A 22509-nucleotide genomic window follows, 5' to 3' on the forward strand; every position below is an offset into this window, starting at 1 on the left:
AGGAGGTAGCTTAGTGGATTCGAAACTTTAAGGGGTCTGCACGTAACCTATTTGGATATTTATTTATTTATTTATTTTTTTTTTGGGGGGGGGGAGGAGAACTTCTTCTTACAGTTTATACTTTAATTTGATTTTCAAAATTATATTTTTAAACCATATAATACGATTTTAAATTTGGCCAACCTCCACAAACTTTTGTTATTTTTATCATGTTTGTTTTAAGGAACGAAATTACAAATCGAAGTTCAACGCACCTAATAGAAAACCATTCTCTTTATGACGAAAAACAATTAATCAAATCAGACTATGTGAAAGTTTTTCCTGTAAAGCATGTTTTAAGCAAAAAATTACGCTTTTAATTTTTGTTCATCGATGCTGTTTCATGTGCACGTGCAGCGCGTACGTCGATAGCCCTCTACCCGCATACAATAATATTACACTCACAATATTATCTTTGACAAATAATATAAATGCCATGGTTAGTGGCAATGAAATTTCATATTGCCTAAATATTGCCCCTTAACGAAAGTTGTCATATTATTACAATTTTAAAATGCGTTCCTATAACGTATTATTAGCCTCCATCAATACAATATGACGTTTTTTGTTTTTTGTTTAATCATAGTAAGTATATCGACTTTGCATGAATGGTCAATTGTTATATTTTATCGTTTCATCGTGGTGGATATAATATGAATATACATCATATTAAAGATGAGTACATTATAAAATTTAAAGATTCGTAGACGTAAAAAAAGATAAATATATTCAATCGATCAATTTAAATTTCCTCATCGTGGTCCATTTGGAATCATGTTATATAAATTGGTTTTTCGACAACTTATTATCTGGACGGCATTATCTAATTGGTTAAAATATGTCACTCAGATCAAGTTGTGTGTTGTGACTATTTAAGTCTCCGATTGAACACGGTACGTCAGTATGACGATTTCGTTAGCAGAGAGAAGGTACCAAACCTATATATTTTCTCTTGGAACGAAAAACATCATAATACATACTTCCAAACCGTAAATTATAGCGTACACGACAACAATCACGAACCGAAAAACTAAAGACAACAAAACGTCTCCAGAACACAATACGACTCTGTGTGCACAGGTTACGAGTGTCAGCTTATTAAATATATAATATTTAAATATGGTTTGAGAAGTAAAAGTCATGATGTCGCCGTGAACATGACTAAACGTGGGAGCCGAGTCGTGTTTCCTTAATGGAAATTATAAGCGTACCTACCTGCATATTATTGTATATATCAGGACGTTAAATGAAAACAAAAAAAATACGTAAAGCGTATATATAGTGGCCATATTATGACGACTAAATTACTGTACAGGTACAAATGATGGGTATGCATTATATAATACGCGTGCGCGTTTTTCACTGAAATCCAAACGAATTATACGAATAAATTTTAGATTTTGAACTAATAAGTGAGGAATATATTGATTTAACAATGATATATGTTTTTTTTAAATTGTTTGTGTCTGTTATCACGTTTTGGAGTAGAAATAATGGTTCGATTTTTGACTTCAGCACCTCATTGAAAAGAAAAAAATTCATCTAGTTGGCACTTAGGGGGAGGTCAAAAGTAAAAATTTCCAATAGGTTTCAAAATTATTAAGAAAACCCATAAAAAAGTAATGAAAAAATGGGAATTTTCACGCATAATCAGTTTTCGACAAAATGTATTTATTTATTTTGCTGCAACTCAAAAACGAATCATTATAATTACTTGAAATTTTTAATAAATGTTTATATTAGCATTATATTATATTTACGATTAAATTTTCAAAATATTTTGACTTTTTTAAGTTATTTATAGACAGTTGAAATTTTCAATTTTTAGTTTTTTATTGAAATGCCTATAAAAAAATTTGATTGTCCAAAAATCTTTAAAATTTAATACAAGGTTTATTATAAGTTTTAATTACCTTTAAAAAAAATAAAAATCGTTGGCCAGCATTATTGTTTATATGCATTTACAGTTCAAATTGTTATGAAATACATATATAAAAATTGTAAAAATTTACATGGAATTATGAAGCTGAAAATTCATAAAATTGTTGTGATTTATACCTACGTTTAAAAAGCCCAAAATAAGGATCTCCATAACAATTTTCTTCAATTAACTGCAAAAAAAACTTCATAGTCAATATAGAAAACATTTTGTAAGTGTATACAAATATATTATAATTTAAATTTAGGTAATATAATATTATATCCTATAGACTGACAAATCATCTCCGTTCAGAATCGTTTTTCGTATACAATGATACCTATCATTGCATTTAAATTCAGCACATGCATTATAGTGACCTACTCTTCATCTCTACTAATTACTATATAGAAAAGCGATACCTACCTGCCCACTTTCTTTCTTTCTTATTTTTTATTGTTTTATTGATTAGTACGTATTATAATAATAAAATAAAGTCGATGTTTGTTCAGTTGCATGGTCATATAATATATACGATAAGAAAACTAATTTTAATAATGTACTCAAAACGGTTAAACTACGAATCAGCCATTATATTGTTATGGCCTGTTTGTCGAATAATTTACGTTATAAGTGCAAACCTAAAATATTATAATTCTAGTCGATAAAAAAAAAATAACAATAGTAAAAAATAAATTTATTAAATTAAATGTAAATTTAATAATTTGGTGCTTATTATATTGCGATATCATCATAATAATATTTTAATATTAGTTTATTATATAATAATACAGCAATTTCTCTCTAAAAAATAAGCAAAATCCGCTCGCGGGTTTTTGGCTCGACGTTTTATACCTAAAGCTAAGATTTTATTGTTACGAGAGACCGAGAACCGTATAATTACAATTAATTGTTTTATTAAAACAACAGTCGTAATTCGTAACATCGAAAAGGCGGACGGCCTAGGTACATTTATGATAAAGGTGTGTATTTGCGCTAGCACACTTGACGTTATTATTCGTGTTGTGTGCATGTTTTTTGTTTTTATTTCGAATATGAATGGTACCTATCGTAATTAAAATTACCGTAGAGCGGTGAATAAAATGATTTGTGCGATGATGGCTGAACGCAAATGCATAGGTATTGTACCTTATAAAAGTAATATAATTGTAATTTGTAACTGTTTCGGATACAGACGTTATCCCTAGCTGTTCGTATAATAATATAATATTTACGATATTCTTTGTTGTGACGTAAATAGCAATGACGGAAACAATAATATTTTTCTCATTTAACTGAAATTTTAACGAGCTTGAATATATTATATTAGAATTTTTTATTTTTATCTAAATATATACGACAATACAAGATAGTCTAATAATTACTATATTTGATATTCATAATTCGTGAAACCTGAAATCGTAAAAAAAACCTATTATGATAAAAGATTAACATACTATTTTAATATTTGATCTGAACAAATATCAACAAATTGGTTTACGTTTAAATTACGTACAATGAACATTACAATATAATATTATGATAAATTAATATTAAATCAACCAGAAGTCTTGAAAGTTGAAATAATGAAATACCTAGTAATTCAACACTATATACAGGTAAGTATAAACTATATAAAAAAAATTAACATTAAGCTATAAAGTTTAATTAGGTACGTCTACGCCATATTTAATTAATTTTTTTTAAGATAACAATTTTTTGCCATTGATATTATTTTTAAAAAGAATACATAATAACATTGAACAAAATATTCTACCCCCTCGATACACTGACGTATCGCGTATAGGAACGTACAAAAGCGAATTATTATTATCAAAGACGAAAACAAAACTTACACCGAGTAGGACGTATCTCTCGACCTCAAGATGAAAAGAAAATTCGACCCCTTGACGTTACGTTGTTTGAACGCGAGATACTGCGTTATTGATAATAAAAAATAAATAAAATAAATATCAAACGATGTTTACCAATCTATTGTATCAGGCAAAAACTGTTTTATAAGTGAACGAATATTTTATTGTATAACAATAGTAATAGGTATACACTACTAATATAGTTTGACGGGTTTGTTTAATCACCCGGTGACCAGCATCGAATTTTAAAGGGACGATCCTGAAAACAATTTTATTATATTTATATCATCATCATTATTGACCGTTTAAATTATAAACTGAAAAAATACGATAATAATAATAATAAAATAATAATAAATATATATATATTATATATAATAATAAAATTTCGCAAGTAGCATTTTGTCGGACATGGGTAGTGTGTATTTTTTGTACCTACGATGACGGCGGCGCATGCACAAGGGAGAAAGACAGATATTTGTTATTATTATTATTATTATTATACATGAACATATGATAATCAAGAATTCCATTGTTCCGTCGGTCGTTAATTTTATACGGCATCAATTATACTTGAATCGGATGGGACAGACGAAAAGGAAAGAAAAAAACCTCCAAAGTTTTAAGTATGCGTTTATAGTTTCAACGAGTTTTGCGTGGATCAAAAAACGCCGAGCCAGACCGTGAAAAAACAATACGACGTATACACACGCACACAAGTGCGTATATTATATAAATGATTTTAGTGCGGCAATATTAATTAATGTTTTCTTTTTGTTCCATTTCAATTAATGCTTATTGTTTGTTTTTTGTTGTTGGTACAAAAATAAAATAAATATAATATACCTATTAAAATCGTGGTCATACTTAATAATATATGATATAATATATTGACCGAAAAAAAATTCGTTTTATTGTTCCAAAAGCATTCTATCACAAATACATGTGATACGTAAAAAAACACGAATTTATGTAGCTTTAAAAAACAATAACAACGCTTTTAAACATCAAAGGTTCACTATAGTTTTTACCATTAGATATTAAACTCTGTGGATATTAGGAAATGTTTGTCAAAACTCATATTTACTTGATGGTCATTTCGTGTTTAAACTGGTACATTACGGTTAATAATTAATATTTTTTAGTTTATCTATATATTGGTTTTTTGAAAAAAACTGAAAGTATGTACAATAATTGTTACGAGTATATTTAATTTTAAATGTATAATACTCTAATTAATAGTATTTATTATTTTTTTTTTGTTAATATACAATTTTAATGACAGTTTATTTGTATTAATGACTGGTAGTTGTTCTAAAGTGATAATTAGTAGACATTGTATTTACTCTTTCATAACTTTTGATTTAGGCTATCGGTGTCAGTCTTATTTTCAAACCAAACCTATACATTAGTCAAAACGTTACAACAATTTATTCAACCACGAAAAATCAAAAACCAAAGATATAAAGGAGGCACGCCAAATATTTTGCCCGTAAGTATTAAAAATTCATCATGTATTTATCGAAGTAATACTACTATTGTTTAGAGCTAAATATTATTGTGTATTAATGTGATTAAATCATATATTTTGGAAGCAACAATCAAATCTGATAACATCGTTTACAATCAGGTACTCACAAAAAATCTTTAGTTATAAAAATATGATATTGTTTTTAAAGTAATAATAAATACAACTTATTTAAGTAATTTATGCCATTATATTTTACCATGCATTATAGGTGCTCCAAATTTTTCAATTATTGTGAATTTTTAACTAAACTATACATATTAATAGAATTTATAATGTGTTATTAGATATTTATATTGATTTCATCATAAAATGTCCTATTAGTAAAATTAATTATTACATATTTATGCATATTAATTTGATATATTTGTAGTATTTTCCGTAGTGTATATAAATACATCATTACATATATCAATATATCATAGACCAAGGGGATCTATGTATGCGCAATATTGTATACCTTTCGTTCGAATACCTTATTTTATTCGTTGACACCAAAGTTGTGATTAATATTATCTAAAACCATCACTCGAAATTATCATTCACCACTGTAATGAGGAAAGGATTTTAATTTTAATTTGATTCTGATACCTACCAAGTAAAGTTCAAACAATTTTAGATTCTGAGCGGAGCGAGGAATGTATTGATTTTACCATGATGTGTGTGTTTTTTTTTGTGTCTGTCATCACGTTTTGGGGCAGTAAAAATCCTTCGATTTTCGACTTCAATACCTTGTTCGATCAGAAAGTGAATCTAGTTGGTACTTTCGGGGATCAAAAGCGAAAAATTCTCAATATTTTTTCTAAATAATAATCGGAATAAACAAACTAAAAATTAAGGAAAAAACGGGAATTTTTACGTATAATCAATTTTCAACAAAATCGATTTTTGTTTTTGATGTAACTTTAAAACAAATGACTATAAATACATGAAATTTTCACCAAATGTTTATATTCTATTAACCATAGATTTTCAAAAAATTTTGACTTAAGTTGAACTATTTATAGGCATATGCAATTTTCTATCATTATTAGTTTTTTTAAATTAATATCGATAAAAATTTATTTGTTGGGTAGAAAAGCTTGAAAATTTAATACAAGGCTCCTAACATATTTTTATAATAGTTGTCGAAAAATAAAATCAAAATCTTTTTATAAGCATTCAAAGTTTAAATTCTGACAACATACGTAAAAATCACGAAAATTCTCAAATTATTTTATGCCACAAATTCATAAAAAATTTTCCTTTTATATCTAAGATTTGAAAATTAAGACAAAGCTCTTAACATATTTTTACAATAGCAGTTAAAAAATAAAAGAAATACATAGTCACAATTATTTTACAAGCATTTAAATTTTATTTTATTTTATTTATTTTTTATGTTATTATATTTTTATACATTCGGAAGATTTTAATGTTGGTACCTATAGTATCTATCTATACCGTAACCTATTCCAATAAATTACAATGTAAAAAAAATTAAAAAATAAATTTATTTTTATGTTCACGAGGTTAAGTTTTCTTGATCTGCAGACCGTAATCCATTAAAAAACCATGCTTACAATGAGTTACAATGACAATAAATACATTTTTCATATATATCTCCTATGTGTATTGTATATAATTGTGTATAAAATATAAACTTAATAATATTATGTCTGACATTTTACTATTCCCAAATAATAGCTTTTAGTTATTATCATTCAGTATTCATTTTTCTAGTAAGTCTGAGAAACTAATATAATATAATACAAATCTACTTGAATAGATGATGAAATGCAATATATAAAGATTATATAAGTAAATTTTAAATAATAAGTATTGTGATTTGTTATATATATATACGTATATAACATTTCTCACATAAGCTTAAAACGTAGAAGTCATTCAGTCAAACATATTTTTCACAAGGCTGGTCTAAACTACTCATACGAATTTGATGAACAAGTATTATAACACATGAAATATATTTCTTGGTACTTTTTCTTAGGACTCAAAATAGTATACCGTTTGCTGTATATTCACATAATACGATTTTAATTTGACACTCATAATAGTAATTTGTTTTTTTCACAGTAAACATTTTTGAAAAAGCATCGTATAATATATAATATTATGGTTTCGGATAATTTTAGGATCGCTTTACGATTCTTACATTCAATTACATAATCGATTCAACACACGAACAAGTTTGGTGCGGTACCTTTATACCTATAGTTTTGTGAGATGATTCCGATGGCACTCATCATCGGGTCTTTTTAATCAATTCGTGTACAGGAAATAACGTTGACTCTAGTGGTGGCGTGGTGGCGATGGCGTGGCGCGGAGTATACCTTGAACACACCAGTCTGAGGGTGTGAACGGTCAAAAACTCGAAACGTTCCGACCCGCGAGTTCGGAGATCTGACGGGAAACGCTAACGACCATGAACTCTAATGATAATGACATTTTCGGTCCCATCATAGGCCCTCGATCCACGCTAATGGTGCTACAGAAGAGCCACATGTTATGAAATGTCCAAAACCCTTAGAAACGCCGCGTACTCGTAAAGCAATTATTATGATTATGATTATTATTTTTATTATTATTATTATTATTATTACGGTTGTGTTTATAGTAAATTATTGTTGGTAGCGTTTATGTAGAAAAAAGACAGATGTATATGTTTAATGTTTATTATTGTATACATATAAACGCGCATACAAGCACATTATATGTAATGCGGACGCGCAATTACAATGTCATTAGCATTTGGCCACTGTTCATCATGATTTATACAACGAATTGTACAGTAAAACTAGTGCGTAACCCTAAAAACATCGGGTTTAACGCGCTCGGAGGTCTTTAAATACGACAAAACGAGTTTCCGGGATGAATTCTAAAGACTTTTTTAATTCACAAATTGTTTAAGTCGTTGTTCTAAAATTAAACAAATTATAAATTATTATATACTTTTTCTTACCCTCGGAGGATTCTAATAATTTTTATATTAGTATTTAATATTTATATCTTTTCATATAATATGTTATAGTAATATGGTTTACAATATTTTTTTAAATATTAATAATTCCGTTGTTTTCCCGCCTTGTCGATAGTTATCTTAAGCAATCAACCGCCTTGATCACCTAATGTAAACAATTTGTTTGAATAATTTAACTTCCTACATTGAATTTAATGATTTTTTAATTTTCCGCGTATAGTATATAAATACTATTTTAGATTTACAAGTATCTGTAATAAATTAGAAAATGTTTACTCGTTTTTGGTTTTTGATGAGATTTGGCACAGATCACAGCTGAAGATAAATTGCTACCATACAAACACTTTGGAACGACTGAAGTTCTTGTGCCTCAGATGCTATGCAGTGATTGTTATCGATATGTATGGAATGGAATAAGATATGGGTCATGGGATTGATTTGTTTCGGACGAATTATCGGCATTTACGTATAATATACTACAGACTGACGGTAACCTTTCGAGGTTAGGTAAACGAAAATATCCGATCATGGCCTTTGTCGTTTGCGGTGGTAGTTGCAAAAGTCGTGAGCGATAAATGCTGCAATATAATAACTCCATTATACAACCCGAGAATTACGACGGTGGTGAGCTGCAATGCGACGTGCAGGCGGGTATAAACCATGCACAAAACCTATATATTATGCACACAACTGTGGTGGGGACCAAGACGAAATTATGTAAATCGAATTTGTGACTAGAGTTTTGCTACATAAGAGCCGGGGGGGGGGGGTTAAGGTCGAGAGGACAATACGCCGGAGGGGAGGGGTGACAGGGGTTCGGTGTAGAGAGATGTTTGACGAAAAGTTTACTCGAACGGCAGTACTCGACTTTCCACAACCCCGATAGTCACCGCACAACCGCCCAAATGACAACTGTGAAAGGTATGGCGAACTGGTGAACGGGTGGGTAATGGCCGAGTGATACGGGACAGATGCTGCCGTCGGTTGTGTCCGACAAAGCGCGTACCGCGACGATCGCAGAGCGTGTTATTGTAATGTGATATTATGCGTTTACGCAGCTTTTTAGAAGTTCCATCCACATTGTGCTCGATATTATGTAAATCTAGACGAAAAAGCTCAAAGTATGACAACATATATTATAGTTATTGGCTCGTAAATATAAGTACAAAGTAAAACAGCAGTTTGCACATCATGTAGTTAATACGTATTATGTATATTATACATATGGCGAGAAAACATTGAGTCGTAGAGCAAGGCTGGTGAATTACTATGTTCTGTTACATTGCAGAGGCGGTGCCAGCCAGTTTCGCCGTTGTCCACACGCATAGACATCAGAACATGTGGTACAATATGATAATATTACCGTAATTGCTGTTTTAATGCGTTGGAAAAAAAAAAATATAATTGTAATTACATCTTCCGGATTGATTAATCGGCCATTGCGTTTTCTAAAACACGATTGCCCGCCGTGATGAGATGTTTGTGACCAAATAATATTCCGTATAATTTCTCGTTTTTATAACAATTTTTACTCACCTTATCCGATTAGAATTCAACGACCATTCGCGTTCCTAAATGTAATTTATGACATATATGTACCTAACTAACTCTCATTACAACAACTATTCAGTCTTACGCTCGTATAATATGTATATAATATAATACAAGCTCTCAACATTTGTAATAGATTTCCAATATTTGATTTATTGCTGTAAAAAAAATCCTTTTATCTGATCGCACATCGACGTGGTCTGTCTGTACATACAAAAGCGCAAACTTTGTGAAGTAAACAGTTTATGCACTAAGCGATTTGCTTCGCTCAATTACTCATGTTCCAAGACGCCAAATGGAAAATGATTCGTTCATATAACATCCAATACTTTGACTAATTACTAATTCATCAAATATCCGTATTGTAGATAATGTTATTGTACCACGGCAGTAAGTTATGCTCATAATTATAGTACTTGTAAGTTGTATCTATATTGCTATGAATCTCAAGTATAATTAAACACGCATACACCGTGCCAAATAAATATTGTTGAGTTTGAAAAGCGACACTATATCGCACAATAATATCTTGCTTTGAATGCATGATATGAGTTTGATAATCGGATTATGTCAAGTAGGTATATTTAGGTTCACGTTGAATAATTCTTAACAATTTTATCCTATATGCATGTTCATTTGAGAAGATAACACAATAAATAACAATAATTTTTAGTTATTGTTGCTTTCTATTCATGAATTGCAGAAGTATAAATCTATTTTTATTTTTGTAAATAATCTTTAAGGTTTGTATAGATTAAATACGGTTGTATTTAAAAATTAAAAATGTTATACAAAAAATATTAAAAAATGATGAGTTAGATTACGTGTTAAAAAAATAAAATGATCATTCATTATAATAATATCATGGTTGATAATGATATCAAGTTCGAGATTATTATTAGCAAATTGGTTTTAAAAATTTTAAAATCAATTATTGATCTAGGATAAATACTAGTGAGTATAGAAGTGTTGAATATTATAATAATTACACAATGCCATCACAGTGTAACATGTACATTGGTACTTGACAGCTTCGAACCAGCTCAAAACTCGTGTCCTACTAAACCATTGGATTATATCCACACGTTTATTAACTGTCACAATTTAGCGTTATTTTAATCTGCAATTATAGATATAAGTTAATATTAAATATTATATATTTATACTACAAGAGACTTGTATGTCAATATACTTCAAATGTATACTACCGATTTAGCTATATGATTTCAACCACGTGTTTATTCAATCCAGATATTTAGTTGGAATCTGTCACGTAGCTAAGGGGGGCAGGGTGTGCCTGGACCACCCTAATATGTGTCCGGACTAAAGCTGACCCGCTCAAAGTATTCAGAAAGGCCCATTATTATATAATGACTTATAATTGTTTCAAAATGTTTAATAGATTTTTTATAAAACATAAAAATTATATTTATTGTATATTTGTATTTCATTTGAAAATTGTGTCTATATATATTGAATATTTGAATTTTATTGTCATTATAATCATTAAAAGTATTATTGGTATTCATTTTTTATTTATATATTTAAACGTATTTTTATTACACTTATTATTCACTTTTTTTTCTTGTTATCGACGACGCTGCTGGAACTGCTTGCGCATTACGTCGCCATCGTCGCCAATACTTATTAGTTACTGACAAAATGATAAAATACGTTATAATTAGGTTATATACTTCTATATTTGTATTAATGATATGCTGATAACTAACTTTTTGTAATATACAAATGTCGGGAATGAGGGAATCCACCTAACATTGGCCCATCTAATGAATATTTCCTCACTACGTACTGGTTGGAATAATCATGGTTCCGCGCGTTTGAATTATGATGAAATACTTAAGAATTATTATGATATCACGTATATAATATATTTTAATGTGAAGCATATACTTGAGATATGAAATTGATTATTTGTTACCTAATAATTGTACTATATATAGTGTCACTATATATGTTTCGAGTCACATAAACTACCTAATGGGCGGCATCGATTTCCGGGAAGTTCATGCTGTCTGGAAAGAGAGGCCATCGCTCCCACCCGGGCATGACAGAAACCTACGGATGTCCATTCGAAATTCTGCCTAAACATCCACGAGTACCAAAACCAACAGTTCCCTCACCGACAGTTCCACAGGCTAATGGCCCTTGTTGTTGAAGCCTCAACCCCCATTAAAAAAAAAAAAAATTATTAATATTGAGTTCTGTTTTTTTTTTTTTATTTACATTAATTTGAGAATTCTTTTGAAGTTGAACGTCGTAAATTCATAAAATCTTACTTCCACATACATATATAATTACGAATATCGAGTATATTGCATAAGGAAATATTAAAGATATTATAAAATACACCGAATGTGTGAATATTACAATAAAATAATGAAAAATCATAACATTTGTATTATTATAAAGATATCATAAAATAATAAATAATATCTGTGGATCACTGTAATATGTAATCACTGTATTTATGAAATACTCTTAATATTGAAAAATATTTAAGTAAGAGTTTTTCTTTAGCCTTAAAATGATCGTTGTATACAGTGACTGACCAATATTATAATAAAAAATTTATTATTCTCTTAGGTAATTATACATAAAACAAAAATATTATACAATAAAGAACACATATTATAAAATGTAATAAAAATAAATTATAATTGTAGAACATAAGTTGTATATTATGTAGATAAGTAGATAAATTAAATAATATCTAATATTTTTTTATGGGGAACCAGTGGTAATATAGTCTTTGGGTGTGGGGCGGTACGGGGGGGGGGGGGGTGTGTTATTTTTGTAAGCGTACAACCGCGCCTCATCAAGTCACATGTCTAACAGTGCCATCACTAGTTACCTCATATAATTCTAAATATTATTGTGCAACGATTCGATTAGATCGATAAATAGGTATATACTTCATACGTATATCAACAACTGACTGATGAAAAATTGATTTATTCTATAGCTGGTGAATCACTCAATTCATAATTATGTATATTTGTTATAATGTGGTTTCTTAAATGGCCCCCCTCAACCCTCTCCAAGATTGTTATAGAACATTGACAGCAAATGAGGTATTAATATTTTTAATTTAATTAAATTATTATAATTTTTAAAAATCAATGAATACTCGTATTTAACTTGTCACTTAATAATTATAAAATATTGGTCAATAAAATATTATTAGTTATAGTTTTCTGATTATTTATTTATTTATTTATGTAAGATGTATGATAAATCGATATGAATGGAATTGTACTGTGTAAAAACAGAAGTTTGATATTCAAATATAAGGGTTAAAGATAAGCTTAATTGGTAAAAAAGAAGGTGCAAAATATTAGTGTATACTGATCCTAAAATACAAATTTTTTATAAAAGAAATTGGTTCTTGTCCTTTTAAATTTGATGGATGCCGGTTAGGTCAAAATTATAATATATAGAAACATCACTAATGATATTAAAAGCAAACAAAAAGTTGTAGTAGGTTTATTTACGACTTCTACAAAGTGCTATAAGCCATATACGTGTATCGTACGAAGTTATTGTTTGACACGCCTTAATTTTAAACATTGGCATCGTGCATCAGTGCAGTGACACAATATGCGACGGTGTTACGGTAGTGTTTCAATAATGTAATGCATTTAATATTCGTGCATCGTGCATGAATTCGTCCAAAACTATTCATTGAAGAATAAACTTGATACTAATTCATTTATACTGGTTATACTGAACTTAATATTGTTATTGAATAGATGTCTAAGTTTTGATTAATATTCAGCGTGCAATTTAGTGCTCGTATGAAAAGTGCAATGTTTTGATAAATACGAATGCGTTACTATACTAAAGCTTAATCAAAAAGTGTACTCAATGTCTCAATGAAATTGTATTTTCATAGCTATCTGATGCTTTGATTAATGATTTTGTATACCTAGAGTGTACAATTTTACATATAATGTGACTTCCTGGTTTTGAAAACCATCGATTGTTGTCATCCTAGTATATTATAATTATAATATAATATATAATTATTGTTTTCTATTTGAATAACATACTCGTACATAATATCTATATGGAATTATACTTGACTTGAGTCACGGATGTTAAAAACAAACCATTAAACGTATGCTATTTATAAAAACGGATAATAGTTTTACGGATTTCTGGTATGGTTAAGAATATTAAAGTTTATTTCAGACCGTTTATTCCGAAATGTATTGTAAATTTTTAAGGAGGTATAAGTTTAACATAAGACTATAGGACTACAGGAGTAAATAATGAAAAGTAGTAAAAATATCGTTTTGAGTTCAATTTATAAGTATTAGATAGCATCTTCAAAATTTTTTGTCTAACTCTAAAAAGTTCTAAAAAAATGTAATTAACATTTTATTAATATTATTTATGATACTTCATTCAGAGATTAAGTCATAAATGTATTGTATTTATCAATATTTAACAACATTACTCACAATCAGCCGATAACTCATTTCACATATTATGAGACATCCCATCACGTTTAATGAGCCCAGGTAGTATCGTCATACATTTTTCAGGGGTGGGAATATACATTTTTCTCCTTGGGTCGGGTATTACCCCCTAACCTACCTACCCAGAGCACCCTTGAAATAAACACTGGGTTAAGACTTTAGTCGATGGTGATTGGTTGTACGATAACCTTGTAGTTATTTCAAAGGTAAACTCTTCTGAACTTCTATAAAGTTGTGTGGCACACCAGTGTGTACGACAAAAACGATTACAATTTGCTTTTTGTTCAGAGGTCACAAGGACATCGTTTGTTACCAGACTACTCGAATTACTACATATAATGTAACTCATACACACACTCACACAAAACACCTAACCAAGCGGTGGTGGCAGATTTTAGCCGCAAAAACACATCTGTACTAGTGGTAACTGGTAACCATTTTTTTAAACTACGGTCGAACGAGGCAAAACGACTGCCATAGACATACATTTTTCGAAACGTTGTCGTTTGTACACAACCGATCAAAGCTAAGTCTGCGCGCGTGACGACGCCTTCCGCCGCTGCGGAGTCAACCCCTCTCCCCTCTCCCCACCACGGGGCTCCTGTCGCACAAATAACAGATATTTTGCGCGGTTGCGCGTGTCAACGGCTAAAACAATTGGCGCGACGACGTTTGGCAATAAATTCTTCGCACGGCGGCGTCCCTAGCCGCTGTTATATTATATTGGCACGTGTTCTAACGACGCGCACGACGGTTGTGTCGATGGCTTATCGACGAAAATTATTGTTCCCGCTCAATTTGTTCCGGAACAATCGACCCTGCGAAGGCCCGGACAGTATTACAGTACATTATACTATTATATAGCGTATCAGAGGAGCTGCGCAAACTATCAAGGTAATACTACTGCAATAAATAGTGGTATAGGCGTAAAGACCGCTGTGCGTATATGCATTTAGTCGGTGCATCGGTGTGATCAGACGTAAACTGTTTGGTATTATTCAATATCAATCGTCGCATTGACCGCGATCCGAAATGTGATAAAAACATCTATCGTCGATCGTATTATAAAATGTATACTAAACGAGAAACGATCGAAACTATAAATGCATTAGACGCTGCACGCCGCGAGTCGGCTATTGTTCTCGTCGATTTAATAGATAAAGCGGATTTACGGATTTTTCAAGAGAACGAAAACTTTGCGTGTAAAAGCATATTATAATTTGTAATATAATACATAATATTATTATTATTTTACTGGTATATAATATGACAATACACTGAGTCGATATTTTTAAGCCTATATAGGCTATAATTACTTATTGTCTTAGTTTTAGAGTTTTCAGAATATTTTAATGATTCAATCTGTATATATTTATATTGAACGTGCGTTGAAATTTATCCGATAATTTATATTCCTTCGATATCCCAATGCTCGTTGTGTTACATCGTTTTGTATATACAAAAAACCAAGGAATAGATATGAAAGTGGTGCTAAATATTATTATGCGTGTATGTGGTTCTGCGTGTATAATTTAGAAAACGGATTAAATTCATTACGGTCAACGGACTTGACGGTCGATTTTTAGTGTCTTTGGCCGACAAAACGACATTTCTGGCTAACTATATACGCACTACAATGCAGAGTACAGGCAAAACACACGTCAGTGACAAACGCTTTGAAGATTTATGCTAATACAATAAACTAGTTTTGATTATATAGTTATCTGGCTGTGGTTCAAGTAGAATTCGCCGCATCTAGACACACCGCGGCGTGTTATGTTGGGACGTTTGAATGGGCGCCAAGAAAAGGGGTAGATCATCATTCTCCGTTTCCTTTGATAGACAACGTTAACATCATAATAAATATTGATCACGGTTGACGAGATATTATTATTATTATAATAACCACGCAAAATGTTTTATTTTTCATCGTGTGCCGTCCTGAATCGTTATTTTTTGTCGCGAAGATTATAAAGTTTTCTGAGAACACATACCTATAACTACCGGACCAATTATAATATTATACATCACCGTTAATAGGTGTACAAAATATTATAATATATGCTTGATAAATAATTTGACATTTTTTCCTAAAGTTTTGGTACATTATATCTGCGTGAAATTCGGAAATTTTATTTAGGTATAAGGGTAATTACATTATTACCGTAACAATCATTAACTATGATATATATATATATATATATATATATATATATATATATATATATATATATATATATATATATATATATATATATATATATATATATATATATATATATAAATAAAACTCACTCACTGATCGCCACTTCTAATACCTACTTCTTAAAAATGAATACACACGTACGAATTGAAATTTGGATTAGTGATTCCTTTAATAATCTAGATTTGCAATAACAAAAAATTTGTAAAAATATGAACATCGAATATCAAACTATTATAGTTCAATTATATTTATCTATATTACATATAAAAATCAAAAATGTCCTGACTGACTGGTCAATATAGAACCTAAATGATAAGCTAGATATTCGAAATTTCAATAATAATTTATTTGTTATCTAATATAGTGCACTAAGAATGGATTTTCTAAAATTAAGAATTTAAAGATGTACTCAAACAATGGGTTTTAAGATTCATAATAATGAATAAATCAAAATTTTTATTTTTGTTTATAAATCATTGCCATTGGTTATAATTTTATAAATCATATTTGCTATAGAAGAAATTAATAAGAATTTATTATTTTTTATACATATTATATATAGTTACCATTGGTTACTCGTGCAGATAAGGTGTAAAAACACGCATCAAACTGTCATACTTATGGCTTCAAATAAACAAATTATATCTTATAATAAACATGAGAGTTTATTTTGGTATAAAATAATTCTTCTACATGTCTGTTGTTATATCAATTATCTATGTGGGGGAGGAAACGAATTTTAAGAAAAAAATGCTTGGGAAGAAAAAACCAGTCAACCAATTTATGTACAAGTAAATTGTTTTAATGATTATAAACGCATTGAGGAATTATTATAAAATCAAATTACTCATAAAATGCGGTTATCAATTATTACGAACAAAATATTACAATTGGCTTGCGGCGTTGAATATAATAATATGAAGTGCTTATTTAAGGAACATTTCTTTAGCTTGATCATACATAAATCACGCAATAGATTTAGAGGTAACTAGACTTTATACAAAACCTATACCTAATAAATTATCATGGCTCTCTAACGAAACAACTTTATCGAACGATTAATGAATGAATACAAAATACAAAATAAAATATATCAGTTATAAGATAATGTCATACTTTATACATTTATTATAAACGTTTCGATGGATATAAGTTTAAGTATAATATATCACTTTGACAATGTTTAAGTCAATTATAGTAGATAAACAAATATTATAGCTAAAAAGTAGATGTGCTATATTATATTATAGAAATAGTTTGAGTTATAAAAAATACTAGCTGAAATCTCAGCTTCACCCGTTTGGAGTTTTTTTTTTTATGGCAAATCTTATAAATAATATATACGCTATTTAGGTGTATCTCAGTTTTAGTGTACCTCATGTTCACGGTAAAATCGGCCTCAGTGTAGCTTTGTGAAATAATTCGACCTACTTATTAGGGAACTGCAAGTCACAGATTGGATTTAGAACTTGGTATTTTTTTTTTATGTCGGTTAAACTACTTCGTAATAAACTTTTTTGATATCTATAAAAATAGATTTTTGTCAAATTCAATTGAGAAGTTATTGAGTATAATCTATATACCCTGTCCGGCGTTTGCCCTGCAAAATAGGTTCCCGTTAAACTAGTTTGTGATCATCAATACAATACACGGCTTTATTTTGGTGTATCTCAATTTTGGTTTTTAACTCTTGATATATTTCAGAACGTGTATAACATTTCTCTCCACGAACAATCCCTGAAATATTCGTTCAAATCGATAGGGTAGTTTTGAGCCTATAATAGGAAACAAACAGAAAAATCATTTTATAAACAAATCCATATTAATTGTTGTAAAATATAATTTGTTTATTCGAGGCCATAAACGCAGCAGTTTAATGCATGTTTTTACTTCATCTGCATTAGTAACTAATCAAAATTATTTATATGTATATATATATAATGTATATACAGGGTTTCCCGTGAGGACTTACCCATTGCGATATCTCCTGAAATAATGATTTTGTAATAAAACTCACAGGGATAAGAACTACAGTTGTTTCATATTTGAATTTATTTTAATGTTTTGGTAAAAAAGTTATAAAATATATTATTATATTTTATTATTATAATTAAACATAGCCATTTTTTAGAGTTTATTTTTCTGAAAATATTGACGTTTCAAAATTTTTTTTTCATTAATTTCCTGATTTTTAATATTTTTTTTAGTTTCTAGAAAAATTGCGAGTTATTTAACACCATAATATTATCAAACATGTGACCCACCGCGCCGCGCGCATTCCCATATAGCCGGCGGCCGAATGCTCTCCGTATTCCTAATAGTTATAAATTTATAATCATATTTTATTTCTTCAAAACTAGAAAAAAAATCAAAAATTAGGAAATTAATGGAAATAAAACTTTGACACGTCAATACTTTCAGAAAAATAAACTTTTCACAAAAACATCAAAATAAATTTAAAAATGAAATAATTGTAGTTCTTCTCTTTGCGAATCTTATTCTAAAACCAGTATTTTTATACCGCTATTATTTCGTGAGATATCGTAATGGGTAAATCCTCGCGAGACAACCTTTATATATTTATAAAAATCTATATATTTCCAATTTTCATCCTGAACATTAAGGTACCTGTTTGACCTCAAATACAAATATCAAATTAATCTTTCTTATTGCACCTCTAGAGCATCAAGGGAATCACTATTTTAAATTTAAAACTCGTATTTCTTCATATGATTTTTGGGGATTTATAGATAAAATTCAATTAAATATGGAAAACTTTATGTGACACATTATTATAATTTATAACAATAATGTCGTAAAAGTTCAATTGAATTACGGAAATCAAAGTATCTAAAATCGTATGTGTTCGTTGAATAGTGCGTTTATAAATTACATTTTTACTAAAGTGATTCGTCAGAAGAGGTTTTATTGTCTACTAAAATTGTAATTGTCGACTATGCATTCCTTTAATATATTTATTCAATTAAGGTAATGTGTCCGTACTGCTAAAATCTTAAACTCTTACCGCTAGTCGTTACAACTTGTTACATAAAACACAATATACGTGTGTCGATTCTTATTAGTTATTATCATTAACTAACTATTTAAAAAAAAATAAAAAATAATAAAAAAAAACATTAATGTTTGTTTTTCACATTACAACGCGTATCAATGACTGTTTATAAATTTTCATCAATTACCTAAAATTTGGAAATTTGTAAACCATAATTTTATGATCAAGAAGATTGCATGGTTTACACCAACGGTGTAGCACTTCACTACAAGTTAACATGCATACATACGATGTATAATGTCTAACCATGAGTCAAATAAATTATAATATGCAATATGGATATTATGTAGCTACGGAGATGTTCCTGTTATCGTTTCTATTGTCATACGCGGCCACTTCAGATAACTCGAAAATGGATTCGTAAAATTATTAATTATTCTAGATAATACATCTGCAGCAGATGTATTTTTATCTTTATTTTTATTTTTATTTTTTGTCGCATATAGTCAATATGAATGTAGAACAATGTAAAACAATATAAAATCATTGATGATCACCAACAAAAGTGATTTATAATAGTATTGTATCACTAAGCAGTAAGCACCGACCAGTTGAGTCATATAGTTAATTGTAAACTCAAAACATTTGACACATTATGTTATGGCAATCTCGAGACTGATTTTTCGTGATGTCATACTTGTCTATTGAAAATACGCTTATGAAAAAATATAATAATTTATTAAACACGTTATCAATGTTAATGAAAAATTATAAACATATTAATCTAAAACACTCGTAAATAATTTTTTTTTTAAAACATAGTGTATATCTGTAAACATGTAAACATAATGATTTCTTAGTGGTTTGAAAATAAAAACAAATTATTTGAATGTATAAAAAGCTACAGTGAATGAGTCTGAGACAAAAAATAAAAAATATATTAACTAAAATAACAACGTGTGTACTCTGTGAAACCCCTATAGTCGTTAGAAAATCCACAGAACGTTCTTTTGACAAGATTTCGTTAGTTATATTATCATCGGGTTCCTTACAGTCCACACATATAGTTCGTACATAAATCAACCTCTCGACCCCATTGCGTTTCCCAAACCCCATCGAGTCGCTTTCTTATTCGGCGGTGGCGGTGTGATTACTTTCTTTCCGCGAGACTGCGGCAAATATTCGTTATTTTCCTCAGAAAGGTCTGATGCTGTTGTCCTATATATAATATATATATGATATACATATATCAGTGTGTCCTTCCGTTGATGGTTTCATTTCGTTGAAAGCTTCTCCACCACAAATCCTATCCCCACCGGTCTGACACTCTCAAACACACACACACAACTCCTCATACTATATGTATTTCTATGTGTCACACGAGTACACGGACGTACAGACGTCGTTATTGGAAGGGGTAGTTTTTATTGCTAGCGTAGTTTTGATGCGTGCCACGATGAGGACTCGTCATCGGTTAGTTTCACCCCATTTTACGAAATTCGCTACTCGTCCTTTTTAAATCAAAACATACACGCTGCTATCGTTAGGTATTAGGTTAGGTTATATATATATGTATATATTATATAATATCATCACCAAATATCAGCCACAATCAAACTATCGTGTTATCTAATTTCTACCATATTTTTCCTTACTATATTATTTAATTATTATTACATCGACGATCTCGTGTTCGTGAGAGGCCGTATACGTTAATGCCACGTCCGTCTTTGTCACATCATAATATTTTAGATCATTAATCATTAAATACGTTTTTTTTACGTACATTTAGGAGTTCAGATTAGTTTCTCCTGTATCGCCAGTAAGAGTTTTCCTCGGTGATAAACAGGGCCCAAATTACTGTGAAAAAATCAAAAAAATCTCTGACATTTGCAATTTGTTATAATATTAATTATGTCAATATACATTGTAGACACTTAGATTTCAATAACCATCGATTGTATAGTTTATCATTTTAAGTTTTAATCGTTACTGGAGTGATCCGTGAGTAGGATTCAAAATATTTTTGTGGTTTCAATCACGCCAATTTTGTGTTAATGACCTTTGTCTAAGTTTAGAACACTTCATCGTTCACTCATACGCGCAATCACCAACTTCCCGAAATGAACACATGTTAGTCAAGAGGGCGGAGATGATGAATAGGTCACTGAAAATTAATGCATTTTATAATTATAATTACACTGAATGCTGTCGTGAAACGTTGTGTGATAATATCTATTCATTATTTATCTTATCTACTGCACGTGTCTCTCAAATTCTAAAAGTCACTTATCTTGTTGAAATAATTATAAAAACATTCTGAGCTTACAACTTCGATCACTATATGTGATGCACACACACGATGAGAAAATAGGGTAGGTATAAAAACGTCAATCCAATTTGGTTCTATAATTTTATAAGCTTTTTTATTATTTAATACTTAGTAACATTTGAAAAGATTATAAGTATTTGGTATAGGTACCTGTTGGTTATCTTATTAGTACTATTATAGGTTAATAGTATAATACGGTTCCATCAAAATTTTGTAAATATTATTTTTCAATTTAAAATAAAAAATACAAATATTTTTTTGATTAGAGGAACTTTCAGACGGAGTTAAATACGGTTACAGGTGTATTTTAAGTGTCATACTCAAATATTTTTAAGTGTACTTTGGTGCAAAACTAATTAGAAATTATTTGTATCATAAAATACTTTTTGTGAGATTTGTAATAATTGTTTTAGTTTATTTCTTTCTTTAAATTTTAAATTATTATCTATAGCTTCCTACCTTATTATTTTTATGCAATTTACAAATAAACCACATATTATATTATTTGTTATCATTATTTATTATATGGAATTTTTGAAATCGTAATTCATATCAATAGGTATGTG

At 29.5% G+C, this 22509-nt stretch overlaps 1 protein-coding gene across 2 annotated transcripts in view; it reads left to right on the plus strand.

Moving 5' to 3' along the window:
- The window catches only part of LOC107169305 (prestin-like), a 70734-nt gene that overhangs the window by 36130 nt on the left and 12095 nt on the right, over positions 1–22509 (plus strand). The window contains exon 2 of one of the 2 annotated variants that reach the window (XM_089226873.1): positions 5200–5323. The exons of the other annotated variant lie outside the window; for it this stretch is intronic. The gene's annotated coding sequence lies outside the window, so the exon portion shown is untranslated. The remainder of the gene's footprint in view (positions 1–5199; positions 5324–22509) is intronic. 2 annotated transcript variants of the gene reach the window in all.

Source organism: Diuraphis noxia, unplaced genomic scaffold (genome assembly GCF_037042655.1).
Source record: "Diuraphis noxia isolate RWA-SAM2 unplaced genomic scaffold, SU_Dnox_SAM2 contig0004, whole genome shotgun sequence".
NCBI lineage: Eukaryota > Metazoa > Arthropoda > Insecta > Hemiptera > Aphididae > Diuraphis > Diuraphis noxia.